Raw genomic sequence first — 20,413 nt, forward strand, 5'->3', positions numbered from 1 at the left:
ATATACATGGCACTGCCACTTCCCTCGTCTCATGGTAGTTGTGCTGTATTTCCAAAGGGAAATAATTGTAACAGGCTACCTAACAGACTGCTGTTTCTTGTCCAAACTAGGGTGGGAGAACCCTGATGTCCTGCTGAGCATGTTGCACAGTTGATTTGATTTAAAATTGTTTTGGATTTATAGTCAGAAAAGATGGTGCTTATGCTGTGCATTAACAGGATTAAAAGTTTTCTCTACTATGGCAATCTTTCATCTACACAGAATTCTAAATAACCTACCAGCACAAACACAACATAAGCATGGTGTAAAATGCTTTCATAAAATAATATGGGGGTTTTTCCAACATCCACTCCTCTCCACCAAAAGACAATATTCACACACGGCATCCAAATGTGGGTAGCATAAATGGCTGTACTTCTCTACTGAAAATTAATGGCCCATGAGTTAAAGCACAGGAGTTATTTGGAAGTTTACATATTTGGTAATTGACTTCCTTAATTTCTGAGTGTTGTATACACTCATTGCAAATTTCCTCCTTGTTTTATACATACTTGTATATGTCATATTTCACTTGTCATATTTCAGTGTTTTCCTCCTTACAATTACTATAGATGAACTATTAAAAACATTCATATCAAAAACCCCAAGAAATATTCAATGTTGGGGAAAACAATATGGTGCTAAAATTTTGGGGTATTTTGTCTTGTTTTCAAGGTGTTATAAGGAGCAACAAAGTAAAAAAAGACAAAACAAGCCTGAAAATGAGAAATACATTGGCAGAGACTTTTAAAATAATAAGTACACAGCAGGGTGTGGGGCTACACTACTGCCTAATAGTTGTTAATCTGAATAAATAATATGTTTTTAATCATCAAGTGGCATTTAATTAACCTGCAATAACTGGCTTATTAATTCTCAATTAAATCATTATTTGAAACACTTAATTCAAATGTGAATGATTATATTTTCTGCTACCTCCTATAAGGTATCTCACTATTTGTAATTAATTGGAGGTTAAAGTTTGGCATTTGCTCTTCCTCCCTGAACATCAAGGACAGGTTTAAAAAGCTTCATGCTGTTTGTTAATTTAAGTAAACTAGAAGAGGAAAAGATGGGGAGCCCAGAAAACAAAATAACCCAATTATCATACACTCTAGTAGTGCAATGTGATTTATTTACACTTAATCTCACACTTAAAAAATGCTCAGGGCCAGATCCTCAGCTAGAGGAAACCGATAATATTGACTTCAATTAAGTTACTTACTAAGATATTACGCATTCTGGTTTATATTTTGGGGTGTTGTTTTGTTTTATTTGGGTTTTTGATTTGATTTTGGTTAAATATAGGCAATCTAATGAATTTTGCCTAAGAGTCAGAAGCAAAAATTAATCCCTTTCCAGGAAGCTTATGGTCAGGAGTACAAGAGGGGATAATATTCTGGTCCTGCAGTGGGATGTTCATCCTAGTACATAAAGAACTTTTACTAATTTTTTTACTTTTACTAGCTATTTGAACAAAATCAATGACCTGTAACTGGGAGTAGAGGAAACTGGGCAGAGGAAAATATGTCACTAACAAGAAAGACTTTGAAGGGTTAGTCAGAAATACAGACTTTTATCTATGAAGGATCATCTTCTTACCTATCCTCTGTGCAGGACACCTTCAGTGATGATTCAGAACCTCTTGTTATGAAACATTTCCTTTGTGTAACCTACTCCCCTCATTTCATTAAAGAAGATACTTGTGGAGACTAATTTTCCTGGGGTAAGATCAGTCTTTAGTTATTTGAAAGAAGCTAAAGAAATCTATTTTCAATGATAAATTCTGGAGTGATCTAAAATGGAATTAAAATACATTCCAAGACAATGCACAGCTTTCTTCCATTAACTGCTTAAAGCCCAGCCAACATAAATAAATATCAATTTTCAAAAAAATCTGTAAAAATCTAAGTTCTGAAAAGGTAAGGGTATTGTGTAACTTTCAGCAGAGATTCCACTAAAAGAAGTGTATTAAATAGATGTGATAATGAGCTTTCATAATAGAACCTATTTTTTTCATTCACAGGACATTAACTCATCACAGGAATTTATGTTCTATATAAGATGAAGTTAATATTTTCACCCAAACTGGAATTCTGTGTATTTTTATTATATCCATGTGTTATCAAGCCTTTGCTTCTACATTTCTTTTGCTTGTCTTAGTTTTTTTTGATCTTCTCTTTTTTCTTTCTTTTATTTTTCTATCCTAATAAATTACCTTTTCTCATTTTCCAACCAACATGTTTTTCAAATTTTTTTTCCCTGGCAGTATAGGATATTTGCTCCTACAACTATCACTAATATTCCAGAAAATCTCTTATCTCTAAACTAAAATGACTGATTTTTTGTTATACATAGGAGGGAAAAGTTAGAATAACAGTAAAGATTTTTAATTGACATGGTAGAACAAACATGATTCAGAAATTTTCTTCAAAGTCATTTATTGATACAGGAATGAAATTAGACACTAATTAAAAGAAAAAGGAGACAAAATCTAATGAAAGCTATGCCCTTCCTCCTCCTCCCCAGTTTCTTCTCTTTCTCTCCCAGAAGGTGGTGCAGAACTGCAGTATTCAGATTCACTTCAAGACACCACCCTTCCTTCTTAAAAATAAAAGGAAGTAGAAGGATAAAAGATAAGCAGAGATGTCCCTGGGTGTCAGAAGAGGCACCTTTAGGTCTTCTATTTTCACCTAAGGTATGTCCATTTTTATTTTTTCTGTATTTTTGCTGCAGCCAATACCTATAGAAACAGTGGTTTTTTTGTTTCTTGACACTGGAAGCTTTTCCAAGAGCCTCTTGCTTTCAGACACCAGATGCAATCGCTGAATACTAAACTTCCAATCAGAACTACTCAGTTGTCTGAGGTGACGGGGTTAGAGGAGATAAAAAACCTCACCAGTAGAAGCCCGTCTTCTAATTTCCATCAAGGGATACTTTGAAACAAGTTCAGGTATTTTACTACCAGCATATCTCTGCACTAATGTAGCATTTCACAGAGTTTCTGCAATAACTGTCGTTGGGTCTTCTCATAAGAGCCCTATAATAGTCATAAATATTCCTCAGGAGAGCCAGATAGACTCTGAAAGCCATATAATAGCTATCATAAATGAATAATAAAATGTAGAAAGGACAAGCCACCATGAAAATGGCAAATGAATATGATGACGTGTGTGTTGTACATGAGTTAATTGTCTGAGTTTTATATTTACAGAAAATCCCAGCTGTTTTCTGCTATGCCAGCAGTATTTATGGAAGAGGAAACATCCTCTGGAAGGTTAAGACTTTTTGCAGAAAGTATGAAATAATTACAGAGTGGAAAGCTGCCACCACTGTTCTGTGTGTACTACTTGTGCATTTTCTTAAATTGTTTGCTGCGATGACAAATTCTGGAAGTTACAGTCCAAGCATCATCTTTGTCCTGCCAGATGGTGCAGATAATTCTTACTTCAGCATAAAAACAAAATCAGGGATTTCAAAAATAAGTTAACACATGTGGATAGTATAATATTGCACTTCAAAGCCTCCCTTCGAGCCTTTTTTGAGCCTCCCTTTGCCAGTACTTTGACAGAGAAAGAATATTTGTCAGATGCCAGGTTTCCTTAATGACAATCAAAAATTTGATTACCTTGATTCAAAAGTCATCCATTATCCCCTGCATAACTTCATCGACTTCAGTCCAACAATGTATGGTGTAGCACATGACACAGCTTAGGAAGTGGTTCTATTCTGTAAGTAGTCCCAATTAAAATCAAACTCACTGCATTTGCAATGAAGTCTTTAGTTTTAATTACGCTGTCATAATCAGGCTTCTTAAGGGGACAATATAGCTTCATAATCTTGAAAAGACAGCCAAAACAGACAGCTATATACAGAAAATGTATACAGAAAAGTAGAAAGGGAGGAAAATTCAGATGACATCAGTATACAGATCTGAGTGGCAGAAGTCCTGAAATCTGAGACCTGAAATCTCTTTCTGTATGAAAGGACCAATATAGGAGCTTCTATTTCAGAGTGGCTGTGTATGTCAGCACAAAAACACTGACAGTAAAGCACATTGCAAAGTAGAAATACATGATGATTGCTTACATAGACAGTAAGGGGAAGTTTGCCTAACAGAGGCTCAATATTCTCCAAAAATGCCTTGTGTCCTCAATTCAATCCTTTTCGATTTTTACACAAACTAAAACCTAAACTTAAGGCAACTCAATCAACACCTAAAGACTGATATATTCCTTTTTCCTCAGCTTTTCATATTAATCTTAACACAGTTTAGTAAATCAAGAAGATACTGTAACCATTTGAAGAATAGGATGGTTATAGAGAGCAAGCACCACCCTATGTTGAAGATTGTTCCTTACATGGTTCACTTAGATTGTCTTATGAGCATGAGGCTCTTTAAATAGACAATGTCACAACAAGACTGAATGATACAGCCTAGCTCGAGATTTCCTACGTGCTTGTACTTGAAAGTGAAGGTCTTGAACTTAGAAAACCTGCCCTTTTGATTGTGGAGTTAATTTTTTCCTGTTTTCCTATTTATGAATATTACTTTCTCTTGAGTATTGTTCATCTTAAAAAATAGGAGTAATTGAAGTCAAATCTGTGTTTAATTATGTGTGTAATTTACTGATATTTAGATATGTTTAACCTCATGCTGTGTCTCTGGCTTGTTTTATGAAATCGAAGGCACAGTTGTACAGAGGTGATTTTTACTGGATGTGAATCATTTTTTTAATGGTACATTAAGCCCTGGCCCTACACTGATCTCAAGTTACTTGAATCTGTTTTGCATACTGAAAATTATGGTCAGAAGCCATTTTGTTTTGTGATTCATAGGTTTTGGTTTTCTACTTCAGAATTAAATTTTCCTTTGTTTGAGTGACACAGAAGGTAGAAAAGGAACAAAAAAAAAAAAAAAAAGAGAGAGAGAGGTAGTTTACAGGAACATGTGAGCTGATTAATCTCCCTGATCCTTAGTAAATGGCCAGAAGCTGTGTCAGGGGAGGTTTAGGTTGGACATCAGGAAAAGGTTCTTCACTGAGACAGTGGCTGTGCACTGGAACAGGCTCCCCAGGGAAGTGGTCACAGCACCAGCCTGACAGAGCTCAAGGAGCATTTGGACAATGCTCTCAGACACAGGGTGTGACACACGGGGATGGTGCTGTGCAGGTTCCAGGATCGGGACTCTGTGATCTTTGTGGGTCCCTTCCAACTCAGTATATTCCAAGATTATATGATGCTATGACTTAAAGAGAATAACTTAACTTTTTACAGAGCTGGACATTCAGATGGCCAGGAATAAATGTCCATAGAAATACAAAACACACAACTGCCAGAAAAGTTGAATTTTCATTTACTTGTCTTTTCATATTGCAGAGTAAGTACCCAGATCCTGATATCATCTCCTCAAACATCAAAAAGCATCATTACACAGGCTGCACTTCTGTTTTTTATTAAGTTAACTGGAATATGGGCTACTAAAATATTGTAATTTGACCTGTAAAAAGTGAGATGCCTTAAGGATACCCGATTTTCAAGAAAAACAAGAGTTTTTCTATGTCAGGATTGTAAAGTGAAAATAAAAGATATAGCAGAAAACCATGAGGCTTCCATAAAAGACAGTATCTGTCAGGTCTTCTGACCACATTGTACAGAACCATGTGAAACCTCCAGTTGTAGGGTGAAGATCAGCAGGGAGAATCTGATGCTGTTTGCTTGCTCTGCATTTTTGTATGCTGGTGAAATCAAGGGCTGCATAATTAGACCAATTTAGCACAGGTATCAAATCTGTAATACTGTCTAAATTATGTACCCTGATTCAATAGGAGAAAATCTATAGGGAGAAAATATAATTATTAACATGTGTGAAAAATACTAGACAATAATATTTGAAATTTTTAGTCAATACCTTATCATATCAGAAAGTTTTATTCAGGTATCTAGGATCAACATTTCGAAAGTCAAACCCCAAGCTTAGGTATTTAAATTCATATTTAGCTTTTAGGCTCACTGTGCATCAAAGAACTCATATTTAGGTAATTTAGAATCTAGACAAGATGATCATAAAACCCAAAACATACTTATTACTCTAACAGTCTTTCTCTGCTTTTATAATTATTGTTATCCATCTGTAGACACGCTCTTCTATTTTGAGTATTATGGTTAAATAATATAAAAGTACATTATTACTTATGTTCAGAATGATAAGTAGATGGAATCTGTTCTTTTTTTAAACTTTTCAGAAATGTCTGTGTAATTTGGAGAGGACAGTTTGTGAAGAAACAGACGCTTGGAGATCACAAAGGCACAATCCATATGTCTGGATTGTATTATGATGTAGACCACAAACATACTCCTTCTACTAAATAAATTTATATGTGTCATTTCTATTAGGAAAGGACAAAGTATGTCCCATTTTTACTAAATGTTTCAAATATACTTAGAAATTTTATCTTGAGATAAAATAAGGATATTTACATAATTCTTTTTAGAAGCAATATAAAATGATAAAAAAAGAATATGTGTGTGTTTGTCTGGATGTTGTCCTTTTTTTATTTATCTTGGGAAATCTCTGCATATGTGAAGCAGATAAATTAGTGGTGTCTGTATCTGAAAAACTCCAGACAGATGTGATTTCAAGAGAGTTACCTTGGAGGAATGAGCTTCAAGAAAAATGACTTCATTTACAAGTGGCAAGTAATGTTAGTCTGTGCACTAAAAGACCACATATTTTGTTTCTTTTTTTTTTTTTTTTTTTGTTCAGACCTACCTGTTTAGTTTAGGAAAGCTAAAATTTATACAAATATATCAGTGAGTAAAAAGGACTTCACTTCCTCATATTTTGACATTGATGTCAGTCTATGCAGTGTTTAGTCATTTTTGCTCCTGAATTCCCTATTGTCAAAGGTTTTAAAATTAATGCTAGAACATCCTTCACACTCCAAACTCAAAAATCAGTCTTTGGTATCTCAGAATCTGCATTGGCTTGCTTCAAAAGTATTCACAGTTTACTGATCTTGGATCTGCTAGGTAAAAAGTAAATTCTGAAATGGCTTTGGGATGCTTCACCTAAAAGATAAAAAACTTTCTTGTTTGCTCCATGTAATAATCTTGGAACGCTACATCTACTAGCCACAGATCCAAAATATGATGGCTTTTGATTTTTCTGGAAAAGCAATGCTTGTCCATTCTGTTAGAGAGAGAGGATCTCTAAAAAAGGGGTTTTGCAGTGAAAAATTTCACACCGGTTGTGAATGTGTAGTATTAAATTACATACTTTGCTTATTTGACAGGCAAGAAAAACTGAAAAAAATAATTTTATCTTCAAATTTAGAACCTCAAGAACAGAAAAAAGGTTTTTGGTTTTTTGGTGTTTGTTTTTTTTTTTTTTGGGGGGGGGGGAGGCGGGAAGTACAGTTTTCCTTGGCTTTTATTCACCCTGCTGATTTCCTGTTTTAAAGGGTTTAGAGGGTTTCATAGTTATGCCTTAAACTGAAGAGTACCTGTACTTCTCACTTATTCCAAAACAGAAATATTTTGTATGCAATGGCAGCCAAGTCCTTTTTTTTTTTTTTCCCCAAGTGCTATTTTGCAAGACACTCTAGAAGCATATGCATTATTCACATCCTAGATATGTAGATATTTGTCAAACCAGGGAAGGGGGAATGTATTTCCAAGGGCTAATTTTTGTCTATAAAGGCTAATTTCCCTAGAGTCCCTCAGAGTCAGTAGAGGAAGCTAGTATGATAGTACCCTCTAGAGAACAGTTCAGAGCAGGAGACTAATTAATCTCAGAGGGGGAGGTTGTGCTGGTGTTGGCTGGGACAGAGTTAATTTTCTAACAGTAGTTGGAATGAAGCTGTTTTAGATTTGTGTTGAAAACAGTGTTGATAATGCAGAAATGTTTTCTTTGTTGTGGAGCAATGCTTACACAGTGACAAGGTCTTCTCTGCCTCTCACCCCACCCCTCCAGTGAGGCTGGGTGTCCATGAACTTTCACACTTCTGCCTTTCCAGCTCTCTCCCATGTCCTACCAGGGAGGAGTGAGTGCATTATGCTTAGTCGCCAGCTGGGGTTAAGCCACAACGAGATTAACCACACTAGACTGACTCTAGGCAGGCTTGATGAATGATCCCCACTGTGGTCATACACCCAGATTGTGACAAATGCACAGAAGTCACCTCTTCTTTTTATCATTTATTATCCCACCAAAGACAGTCATCTGCAAAAGCTTGCCAATAAGTATTTTTACATCATTATCATAGACACAGGAATGGATTTCGACCTGGTTCCCAAGCGACTTCCCTACTACTGTGCTGATGCCTGTGTCCTGGCTGCATACTTTGGCTGGTTAATATATTTATGCTATGCAGTCACCTTTTGTCTCCAGATCACTTTTAGAGGTAAACTCACACCTGTGTTCTTCAAGGCTGGTCTAGAGCAAACTAGCTGCATCTACAACAAGCAGAACTTGACACAGACTTGGATTTCATTCCTACATGGTAATCCTCCAAACAAAAGACATATTTCTGTTTTTGTGGGCTTAAGGTTTTTCCTGTTGAAAACATAGCTGGTGGTGTGAAGGCTTTGTTGCAGCCTGTCAGAACTGAATTCTTATAGCCTGCAGTGCGTTGTATGTCCTGGTGTCATGGTATATTCAAGGATTTGCGGATCAAGTGCACATGTACAAAGTGCTGTGTAGAGCACATGGCAACAAGCCTATGGTTGTTGTCTTAACCCTTCAGCCTTTTGGAAACTCTCAGTCAAGCTATTCCCAGAACCATTCCCAGGTTTTATTTCAGAAGGATCTGGTTTTTTATCTCTTCAGAAGGAAGTTAAATAACTTCCAGACCAGATATGGCTAGTACGTATTTCTGACTATTGTCTGATCTCAATCTTTTTGTATCAGCAAAAGATATTAAAAATAGACTAATGTCTCATGCAAATTTTATTTAGCATTGTGACATTGATCAGGAGTCTGTTTTATCAAACTAAGTAGGAGGAAATGGATCTTATAATCCTGAATGGGAAGGAATTATCCATGTAGCAGTTTCTCCCTTTAATATTAACACTTCTAAAGAAAAAAAAAAAAAAATCCTGATCACTTTAGAGGAACATTTTGGTTTTTTTTATGAGTGCAAGCAAATTTCATTTGCACACATACCAGCTCCTCTTTTGCTCTAGATCCCTCTGGCAAACAAAACCATCACTTATGTGGAAAAATATCTTGCAACAGAACCCTAGCAAATTTTCAAGCGAGACACATGCACTTTGCAGAAGACAGTTCTTCTGTGACAGAGGTACAGATAGTGGATTGCTTCTGTTTTACCTAGAGTTAAATTAAAACTACAATATTGTTATTTAAATCAGCTCTATGTGTTTCATTTTGTTGTCACAATGAACAACCATATGCACCAAAAAGAAGAGAGATTTTTAGCCTCTGGACACAGAGGTATGTGAAGAAAATCTAAATGCATGTAATCTCCAAGAAAAGTTTGATGTATGGTTTGCATCAAGACCACACTGAGAGTAAATAAATGTAGTTTAGTGGGAAACTTTTACTTGTACCCTGAAATTAAGACAGCTGGATGAAAGAAAACTTCACTCCTGTAAGGATCTAATGTGATGAAGTTATTGTTCCAGCTGCTTCTACCTAAAATAAAGGTAGAATATTCACAAAGCCTTACATCAAATCATATAATTTTAGCTATTCTACAGACATGGAGGTGTGTCACCACAGCAATTCTCTCTTTGACAAGAAATAATGTTACTAAAATGTATGCACTTACAACTTTTGTAGACAGCAGCAATTGTCTCCTATATATTTTAATGACATCAGGAGCATGGATCTCAAAAAAGCACCAATAATTTTATTACCAAGGTCTGTAGGCACTACAAGAGATCAATAAATTTTCTTAATCCAAATAATAATATGTGTATCAATGAAGAAGGACAGGTAATTAAGGGTAAGAAAAAAAAATACACATTTATAGGACATTATTTTTGCAAGTTCCACAGAGACAAGTTGTTTCTTTTTTCTTAGCAAAACAAAGCTTAAAGAATCTCACAGTCTGAAAAATGTAATGTCCTGTCCAAGTAATTACTTATTAAGTTCAAGATAGATTTCAATCTGCCAGAGATAATGAGGTTTTTTTCCGTCTTCCAGTACTACATTCTAAGCATGGTTAAAAAAAAGTAATAAACATACATAATCATTTTAGAAATGAACAAAAATACAACAAGATTTTAAAACTCTGTTTTGTCAGGCAGGTTTGGAGTTTAAACAGTATGTAACAAGACTCTCTTAGACAGGAGAGAAAAGCCTTATTTGTCTGGAACTTGGAAAGCACTATGTAAGACTAACATAGCTCTGTGGCAAAACACAAATGATTTTTAACTGTTATTTCCATTATTTAAAAGACAGGCACACCCACAAAAGTTGGTTTTTCTTTTTTCTTTTTTTTAAATTTGATATAAAACCTTCATGAAAAAGCATCTGAATATCTTGTTATGACTGCCGGAATTAAAACAATTTTAGGTCTGTGATTCATACTGGCACAAAGGGGAAAAAATGTTTTTAAATCTATTTCCATAAGTTCTTTCATAACTGATCTTTAATTTTGCTTGAAACATAAATCTGGCCTTCCTAATTTGCAGCTTAGATGATTATGAAAACCTTTTCATAAGTGTTGAAAAACTCCTTTTCTGCTGCCCAGAAAATATCTGGCCAAATTCATTGCAGCTCATCTCTCTTATCTTGTAACTTTAAATGTATGTCGAATGTTCCACTTTGGTCTTAGAAGCCCAAAAACTGTGTGTGTGTGTGGGTGGGGGGGTATTTCTGTCTTTTAACAGTGACTTGATCAGTGGTCTTAATCTAATCCCTGAGAGGTCAGAGCACCAAAACACAAACACACGTTTTTTTATTCTGATAAGGCTTAATATTTAGCAACCACTTGAGTATTTTGCATTCTGTTGGTCTGTGCCTCCCATCTGTGTAAAGAAAAAGAGAATGTTTATACCTTCTTTTCTTCCCTCACAGATGTTGCAAGATTTAATCAGTTTGAAGAAAGATGGGGTTTTAATTGCGTTGCAGGGAATTGAATGCTTATGATATGTGAGAAAAGATACAGTCTGACCAGCAGTAAGACTCATAGAGAAAAGGCTGGGTCTTTCAAAGACTAGTGAACATAAAAGAAAAGGCAATGTAGTTTCCAGGCTTCCATTTTAACTTTTTTTTTTCCTTTTTTTTTGGTGAAAATTTCCTTATTTTGTGCAGTATTTGTTTTGAAACTTATTTAAGAAAAGGGAAGTAGTTACATATCAGTATTCCCTAAAGATATCTTCCTGCTGTTTTTTTCCTCCTTTTTTAAGCTCCGGAGTTAAGGAATGCCATTAGTATTAGTATTCACAAACAAAGATGTAAAGATGAGATATGCATAAAATAGCTTCTTTCATCAAAGAAAGTTCCCAGGGCTACTGGAATTCGGAGAAATAATCTTTCTTTTATTTCTGATGAATTATAAAAAGTAAAAATATTAATAATTAAGGGCAACCCTCACAACTCCAAACCATAAAATCCAACAAACTAGCCATGAACAAAGGAAAGAAGCTGTAAGAGTCATTTGGGACTGATTTGGAAATGCTTCCTGATATTTTTAAATGCTAAATCTTTTGTGCATATGTATACATAACACTGATGCCTTGGGGAACTCAGCTGTTGGGATAAGTTTTAATAATCTATTTTTGATACTCAGGGAAGCATTTCTCAGTCTTCCTGCTTCCATCTTGCAGAAACTTGTATGCCAATAGGGGTCATGGGTGTCCTTGCAGATGTGACATTCTAGATACGACCTTTCAGAATACAATAGAATTAAGTATCTGGAGCAGATGACAGGAAATATTAAACTTCTTCTCTACAATGTAATTAAAATCCCATATTTTTTCAAAAGGAAAAACACCATTGTTTATGACCTATATGTTGAACTTGTTCACCATTCATAAAATAAAAGGGAACTTCTGAGACAGATTATCTGGGAGCTTTTATTTTAAAGTATTAATGAAAGACATGTTTTTAAAAAGTAAAGATGTGGGAAAATGGATAAGTAAATACTGCATAGATGATGCAATCCCCAGATAAAAACAATACAAAAGGTGAGAAACTGTAACATATACAGACTCACAGTTGTCTAACAGTTTATTCTTAAGGGAACTAAGAAAGAATTTCGATGTTACCAGATTTTTACATCTGAAAATTACATTATTTTTTCAGTAGCAACCTGTGGTACTAAGGAGGAGAACTTGTGAAACCTGCATGTGCTCTTACTGACTGATTACACTTCTGTTAAAGCTAAGCTAAATAGAGACTAGACCCAAAATAAAGAATTATTCTTGCATTATGAATGTTTAGGTCAGCGTACTGGAGGATTTCACAAAGATAAATCTTATTTCATGGTGCTTGGATTATCATGGCACTATGGCTCTTTTTATGTAGTTCATGAAAAATTTTGGTATCTGGTCCTAAAAGTAAATAAAGAGGCTTATTTTTAAATCTTCATTTTTTCAAGATACCATTGTTTTTTTGTCACAATGAAAAGAAATTAATTTAATAGGTACAATACTTGTTTTCCACCGAGGTGGCAGAACAGAGAAAGATCTGCTTTTTCAAATGTGTTTCTTAAATGAAAAATAGTAGTAAAAATAATCCCAAATCACACTCTTAATCTTTTTTCAGGAGGGATTTGACCTTGTCAGCATTTGTTCAAGAAACATAATGCTGTGGGTTCTTATCACTTTTAGATTACAGTTCAGAAATTGAGAGAGAGGAGGCCTATATTTAATAGTCTGGTATATCCTCATGGGCATTGTCTCACCTGATCCAGCTCAAGTTGTAGATTTGTCACTGTCTTAAGCAAAAAAGGCCAAATGACAGCACAGTGGGCATGCAACAGATGTGGAGCACTGGGAGCAGGCACCTTTGAGACTGGAGATCTAGAGTGCGTGTCTCAGGGATCCACACCTTAAAATGTCTTCAGAACTTTTATTTTCTATCTCCAGATGCCCTGCTCCAGCAATGCCCCAATAGGACTGGTCTCTAGCTCCCAATGTCCCTACTTTGCCTGGCCATGGGTTCCTAGTCCTGGCCCAGTGCTGGCCTGTGCCAATCCCCACGGCAGAGCCTGATACCTGGTGCTGCTCCCGTGCCCCCAGCTGCCCTGCTCGTGCCTGGATGGCTGGATCCAGTTTCAATCCCCCCAGCTACAGCACCCTGCCCTCCAGTCTCAAAACCTCCCACAGGTTTTGCTTTCAAAATAAAGTTTCATTATTTGCCACATCAACTTTGAGCATTCACAGCATCCTCTAGATCTAAGTTCTGACTCAAATATCTGTTTTGGATCTGGCTTCAACAACGTTGCATTTTTTTACCTCTTTGTTCTTATACTGGTGGGGAAATGAGCCCTGAGAACCTTTTTATTTTTCCATAATACCCAGGATTATATATATGCTTATTACATGTCCCTCCCCTGTATTTTGAAAATTAAAGAGGTTCCCCCCTCCCCCTCCCCCTCCCCCCACCCCCATATATTTGATCATTTTAGTTTCTTTCTGAAATTTTCAGACTCCTCTGAAGTTCTCCTGGGATTGAAACACAAAAAAATACAGAGTACTTAAGACATCAGAACCATATTGAAATAGTGACATAATTATGTTGCCATTTTAATTCCTGATTCCAGTTTCAATATTTCCTAACAGGTAGCTTTTTCTTATTTTATTGTAATTTTTATCAATATTGAGCAATGAGGTCTTGGAATGGACATAATCTCAACATCCTAAGGGACTAAAATTAGCTTCTGCTCATTTTTACTCAGGTTTGTAGACTCCAAACTGCTTGTTTTGAGAACAAATCCAATTTGGTAGTGGGGTGAAACAAATCAAGTGGGGTGAAATATGAAAAGTGAAAGACATTGGATGCCAAAGAATATACTGATGCAGAAACTCACCCTTTTACTATCATTTAAAACTTCAATAAAGACCAAATTTTATTCATTCAGATATTTTTCCAGTAAAATTAAGCTTTACCAGAAAACACCTTTTTATTGCACATAAATATTTCTCTCTAAATGTCTTGAAATCAAGGCATTTCAGTGAGACCAAATACAGGACTGATGAAAATCTGACAGAATTCTCATCTGCTGTTAGTGACTGACAGTTCAAGGTCTAATCAGTATTTTAGATATGTTGTGTTTTTCCCCTGAGTATGAACTCTAATTATCCATGGTGCCAGGACAGCTTTCTGTGGGAAGCTTTTCAGTCTCTGGTCCCAGTTGCTGAGCTCCACCTCTAAACAGGGGTCATCATTTGGCTCTGTGGTCAGAGCTTAGCAGTATTAAGAGTTTTATACTCGTCTGGGCTTTTGGGCTTTCCAGGATTTTTGGCATGGAGATGTTGAACTGGATGAAAGTGACAATTTCACATGGCTAACAGCAGCAGTCGACCTGACAAGAATGTTAATTCCAGTGTAGCAGCTGCTGGAGATCAGTGGCATGTGACCATAAGAAGCCCCACTGGGAAGACTGGCTTTGGCCAAAGATTCTAAGATGTCCTGACTACTGAGCCAACTCATTCCCCAGCCTTTTGATCCCCTCAAGAATTTAATATTTGCTTAGCAGGTGCAAGTCCAGCCTCATTTATTTTACTTGATGGGGACAGAGAGAAGAAGGGGAAAATGCCTTTTGTTCATCATCAGCATTTCTGTTCATGCAAAATTTTTTAAAAATTGGCTTCTGCATGATATGGTTCAAGACCAAATATAGAAATATCATTATGTTGGTTTTATTACACAAAATAGAGTATCTAAATTTTGGCCAGTTGCTGTTCCAACCATTCCCATCTTCCCTGAAACAGGCATGTAACACAAAGAGGCTCTGAGGACAAAAGTAAAAGATTGTCTGGTGTCCAGGGTGAATCAACCATTAAGGAATGCTAAAAATCAAAGCAAACAAACAGCAAACAAACCTGCCAATCAACTGCCCCCCACCCCTCCCCCCCCCAAAAAAAAGACCAAAACAAAACACAACAAAACAAAATAAAAAAAATACTAAAAACAAACCACAAAAAACCTTTAAAAAGCTTTCAAAGTAGACTTTGACATGGATTTTTTATGTATTATTTTTATTTAAAATAGACATAAAAGATCTTTGATTGAAAAGCTGTATCCAGAACAACAGCAAGAAAGCAATATAGTTGTTTCACACAGCCATATGGTCTTCCCAGGGCTTCAGCAGTTAGACCCTGTTAACCCTGATCTAGGTTTATTTCTTTTTTTATTTAACTTTCTGTTGTTGGTGGAAAGTGCTTACACATGCAGTATCAAGCCATTTTGTACAAATCTGTACTAATACTCTTAAAACCACACAGCACTCAGAATCCAGGATTAAGGCTTTAAACCAGATGAAATATATATTGGGATTCCAAACAAGTTTTCTTTCTTTTTATAATGCAAATGTGTTAATGCTTTGACCTCAAAACTGAGAGACCAAAGCCTAGATAACTATCAAGAAACTGGCAAGGCACGGTTCCTCCTGTACAGGCCCTTCAAAAAAACAGGACTCCCCCCTCCTAAATAGCAACAAAATGAGATATCAAGGGCTTATATCACAATAATATTGTTTTGCTTCACTTCTATTCATAGAAGCAGAGAGCATTGCAATATATTCAGATTACTGTCTGTTAAAACAATTTGTAATTTCACAAAGTACAGTATTTTTTAAATCTGTAGTTTCTTAAACAAAAATATTTTAATAATTGAATACAAAATACTGAAAATGTTAAGACATTTTTCTGGCCTGAAAAAAGTTAATAATAAATAAATAATAACAATAAATAATTCTATTTAAACAGTAGCTTTTATTCTTGTGATTTTAAACATACATATTTTGTCTTTCATTAATGCATAATATTTAGTATTTATTTCACTAATGTAAAAATCCAGATTTTAAAAAAATCACATTATATACTCAAACCCAGCACTACAATGCTGCATACAGTTTTATGATTAGCTAAATAAAATCCAGTTTCTTATATATTAGACATTCCAGATGCTTAGAAAGCCCTTTAAGTAAAGAGCAATATTGATTTTGTTAATCTTCTTTTCATGGTTTTTGTTGTTGCTGTCAAAATGTCCCAAAAAAGGAAAAAAAATCATGCTATATCATGCTATATAGCAAATATCCCACGTTTGTTTATGGACAGGAACGAATAAAGGCAATACAGAAGTTGTGAAAGGTGCTCTAATTTGATGACTCTGTTTCTTACTTGCAGCAAAAGTAGCTGCAAGTGTTTTATGTGCAGTACGATGCCATAGAACTAACAAATAGTCTCAGCCTATTTTCCCTTTTGAAGGTTTCTCAAATGTTTGATCAGCAAGTCATGTCAAACTGGTGGAATTGGTGTCTTTGGTCTATGGTGTAGTCTCTTCTCACGGGGGTTGTTATATTCTGCCAGAAGGCTGGTAACAAGAAGAGTTCTGTGTGAGTCTATGCTCCAGTCTGTCCTGTCAACATCTTTATCTGTGGCCTGAAGAAGATGAAAGAGTGAGTTGTCACAGAGTTTGCAGATGTCACCAAATTGTGACATGCTTAAGGGTAGTGCTGCTGTAGAGGGGCACTAGGCACAGGCTGCAGGAATGGACCAACCTTATGAAAATCGAGGACAATTGCAAACTCCTGCCACTGGAAGGAAAAACAAATTGGACATCAGGGACTGAGCAGCTGTGGAGTAGCTCTTGTGAAAAGGACATGGGGACCTTAGTGGACCAACTGTGGGCCAACAGTTTTCTTGGAAAATGGCCAGTAGTCCAAGAGAAGTGATTGCTCCCCTCTATGTGCTACCTATTGGACCATATGTAGAATACTGAGGCCAGCTCATTGCTGCAATGTCCCCTTACCCCTGTCAAGGACAAGGAAGAGTTCAGTTCAGTTTCTTCAGCAACAAGGTTCTTCATGGTGCTGCTGTGTGGGAAGACAGGAGACAATGGACATAAATTGAGTAGAAGACATAATTTGCATATGATATACTGGTTCTACAGAGAAAACTTCTTACTATGAAGACAATAAAGGAGTGGGACAGTTTCCCAAAGAGACTGCAGTGTTTAACCTTGGATTCTTCACAGCTGGATAAAGACTTGAGTAACCTGGTCTGGTGTCATAGGTAAAGCAGGTTTGATGTTGAACTAGAACCTGCCTGAAGTACTGCCTAGCCCACAGTGTTCTGTGATTCTGTGATGCTGCTATTTTCTATATATTTTTTAAAACTTCCTTACTAGTCAAACTAATTGTCTACTTTTTCCAGTATCTTGTTTCTGACAGCAATCAAAGGCAGCTGCCTATGCAGTACTAGAAGGACAAGGTAACTAAGAAAGAAAGAATTCATGATCGAGAAAGAATTCATGACCAGACTTTGTACCAGGACTCTCTTTTTGTTAACACTCCACCCATCTACCACCCCAAAACTTTTCTCTGTTCTTTTGTAGTATTTTGTATTTTATTTAAAAGAATTATTATATTTTGTATTATATTAAAAAATAAAACAGTAGTATTCTTGTAGTATACAGTAGCATAACTGTAGTATTCTTTTTGCGGTATCAAATGGTCAAGGAAGGCCTCCAGTTAAGGGCAGAACAGTGTATGAGGGCCAGTTAATTCTACTTTCCCTATGTATCCAGCACAAATAATTTGCAACAAAGAGCTACTTGCCTCAGTAGTACTAAGACAGTCTGATCTTTTATGTGCACTCATAAGAGATCATCTGTATTTGCAGGCAGCTATCAGCTTTCATATTTGTAAAAATTTTAGAATCTCAATACCACCAAAGCAGTCAAAACTAAATCAAGACAATGTCTGAAAGTCATGTGCACGTGCATTCATCACTTAGGTGGGAAAGAAATTATTTTCTTAAGGCAAAAATGAGATTTGAAGTTTATTGTTGACTAAGTAAAGTGAAAATCCCCAAACTATAGGTTAATAGTGATAAAATTGATAGCCAGGCTTTGCCCTTTAGCCAGATGCACATCTATAGAGACACAGCAATCTTTTTTCTTGCAATCTTGCCAGGGAAGGGAAAAAAATGAATTACCAGAATTTAACATGCTATATGATTTTGTGAATAACCCTTCAAGCTGTCAGTCTTGGTGCCAAAACTACTGTGTGACAGCATTAAGCAACAGGAGCATGGACTCATTTCAAGCCCAGGTGCTGAGTGATTTTAAATGCATGAGCTCCTTGTTGTGAAACAATCATTCCCTCTGAGGCTGTGTCCTCATCACTCCATGAGCTGTGCTCATGGTGAATGTGCATTTACTTGTCTTGTAGCTAGTGTTCACATGCAAATTTCCAAGAAAACAGATCTCCTCCTTTCTTTACAGGATGCTGGCCTTGTAAGAAGTAGAGCATCATAAAAAATGCTGAACTGGAGGGTTCAGCACTTAGGGCAAGAGTAATAAAAGGAAGTTAGAGAGCAGATATCCTCTAATCCATGCACAGCCCATACACTTGTATCAGATAATGGCAGAAAAAAACCTCCACATTCAAAAAGAAACTAAGAACACTGACAGCCATAGAAGGCTTAGGAACTTGCACTAATTTATGACCCATGCAGCACTCAAATGTTTCAATTATTGCAGGATTTTTAATAGATCTTAGAAGTCAATTTCTGAATGAAGGATGAGTAAGCATTATACCAATTGTTTCTATAGTAAAGCTCAGATTAATTTTCAATTCTTAAGGCTACATTCATCCATCATGTAGTTCATCTCATGCAGATTCAGTTGTCTAAAATTTATTTGTCTTAGTTAAAGCTGGATCCCTTTTACCACTGAGACAAAATAGACAGCTCAAGATGAGATTAATCACCTTAGAAGGATGCCTATTTCTTTCTTTTGACTATAAAGCAGGAACTAAAACAATGAGCTGAAAATTACACACTTAATCTGCGATTTCTGAAGTATGTATTTGGCAATTTGTTGACTTAGACAGTTTTTCCACACAACTACTTTAATATTTCTGTAAACCATGGGGTTAAAAAGTGCAGCACAGATTGGGGCAATAAAAAAACCAACATGGATCTGTAGGGACAAAGAATGCTTTCAGGTAATATTTTCAGGAAATAAGGATTTTTTTTCTAACTTTTAGATATTCATATTAGATGAGATAAAAGCATCCACAGCATCTCACTTAAATTAAGTTGAAAATGTTGCACTTATTTACTTCAGAATTGAAATTTCATTATCTATTCGAAGCATCTGTTTTCTACTGTTTTGTGAAAATTACCATATAGTGGATTGTGAGAATGCTTTAACAAGCTCAGACAGTGATCTGTGCCAGAGCTGGATGCTCATCAGTAAGTTGTGCTTCTGTTGGGCAGCACAGGGTAGCTTAGGTTAGTCCACCCTCAAGTTCAGTGTCATGCTGAGAGGGGAGTCCAGCAAGAGTTTTTTTGCTACCTATTTGCTGTTGTACTGGGTCTGGCTGAGACAAGTTCATTTCCCCACAGCAGCCCTGGCAGTGCTGTGCTCTCCATTGGTAGCCAGAAGGGTGCTGATAACACACACTGTTTTTGCTCCTGCTGAGCAGCACAGGCACAGCCTCAGTGCTGTCTCTCCAACATTCCCTCAGCATTGGGCTGGGGGTGGGCAAGGTCCTGGAACACATCTAGGACAGCTGACCTGCATTAACCAAAGGGATATCCCATACTATAAGATGTCTGCTCAGGTATAAAAGTTAAGAGGAAGGGGTGGAATTCTTTATTTACAGTGTTTGCCTTCTGAAGCAACCACTACATGTGCCCAGCTTCTCTGGAAGTGGCCAGACATTTCTTGATGATGGGAAATAGAGAAAAAATTATTTTTTTCTTTCTCTTTGCTTGTATGGGCACAAACTTTCACTTTTGTTTTAGTAAACTTCTTTATCTCAAGCAATGTGTCATTTTCCACCTTATTTTCTCTCCCCTGTCCAGCTGAGGAGGCGAGTGATAGAGGAGCTTGGTGGGCACCTGGTGTCCAGCCAAGGTCAATCAAACACGTCTATACAGAAATAGAGCAGAGAAATAAAGCAGAATGAATTAGTATGTCATGTACACCATCACAGAGTTCTAAAAACAGAAACAAGATGTATTTATAAGAAGGAAATAATATTTTTATTAGACCAACTGGTAGAAAAATGCACTGCATCAGTGCTCTATTTTTCCAAATATAGGATTTTTTATATATATGCAATATATAGCCATTATTCTTAGCTTTGCTAGCATACTTTCAGAAGAAGAAAATAATAGTGTTGCCAAAACCCAAGTCTTCCCGTTACTCACAACAAATAGTATC

The sequence above is a fragment of the Cyanistes caeruleus genome, chromosome 3, assembly GCF_971803275.1.
Source record: "Cyanistes caeruleus chromosome 3, bCyaCae1.hap1.1, whole genome shotgun sequence".
In the NCBI taxonomy this organism is placed as follows: domain Eukaryota; kingdom Metazoa; phylum Chordata; class Aves; order Passeriformes; family Paridae; genus Cyanistes; species Cyanistes caeruleus.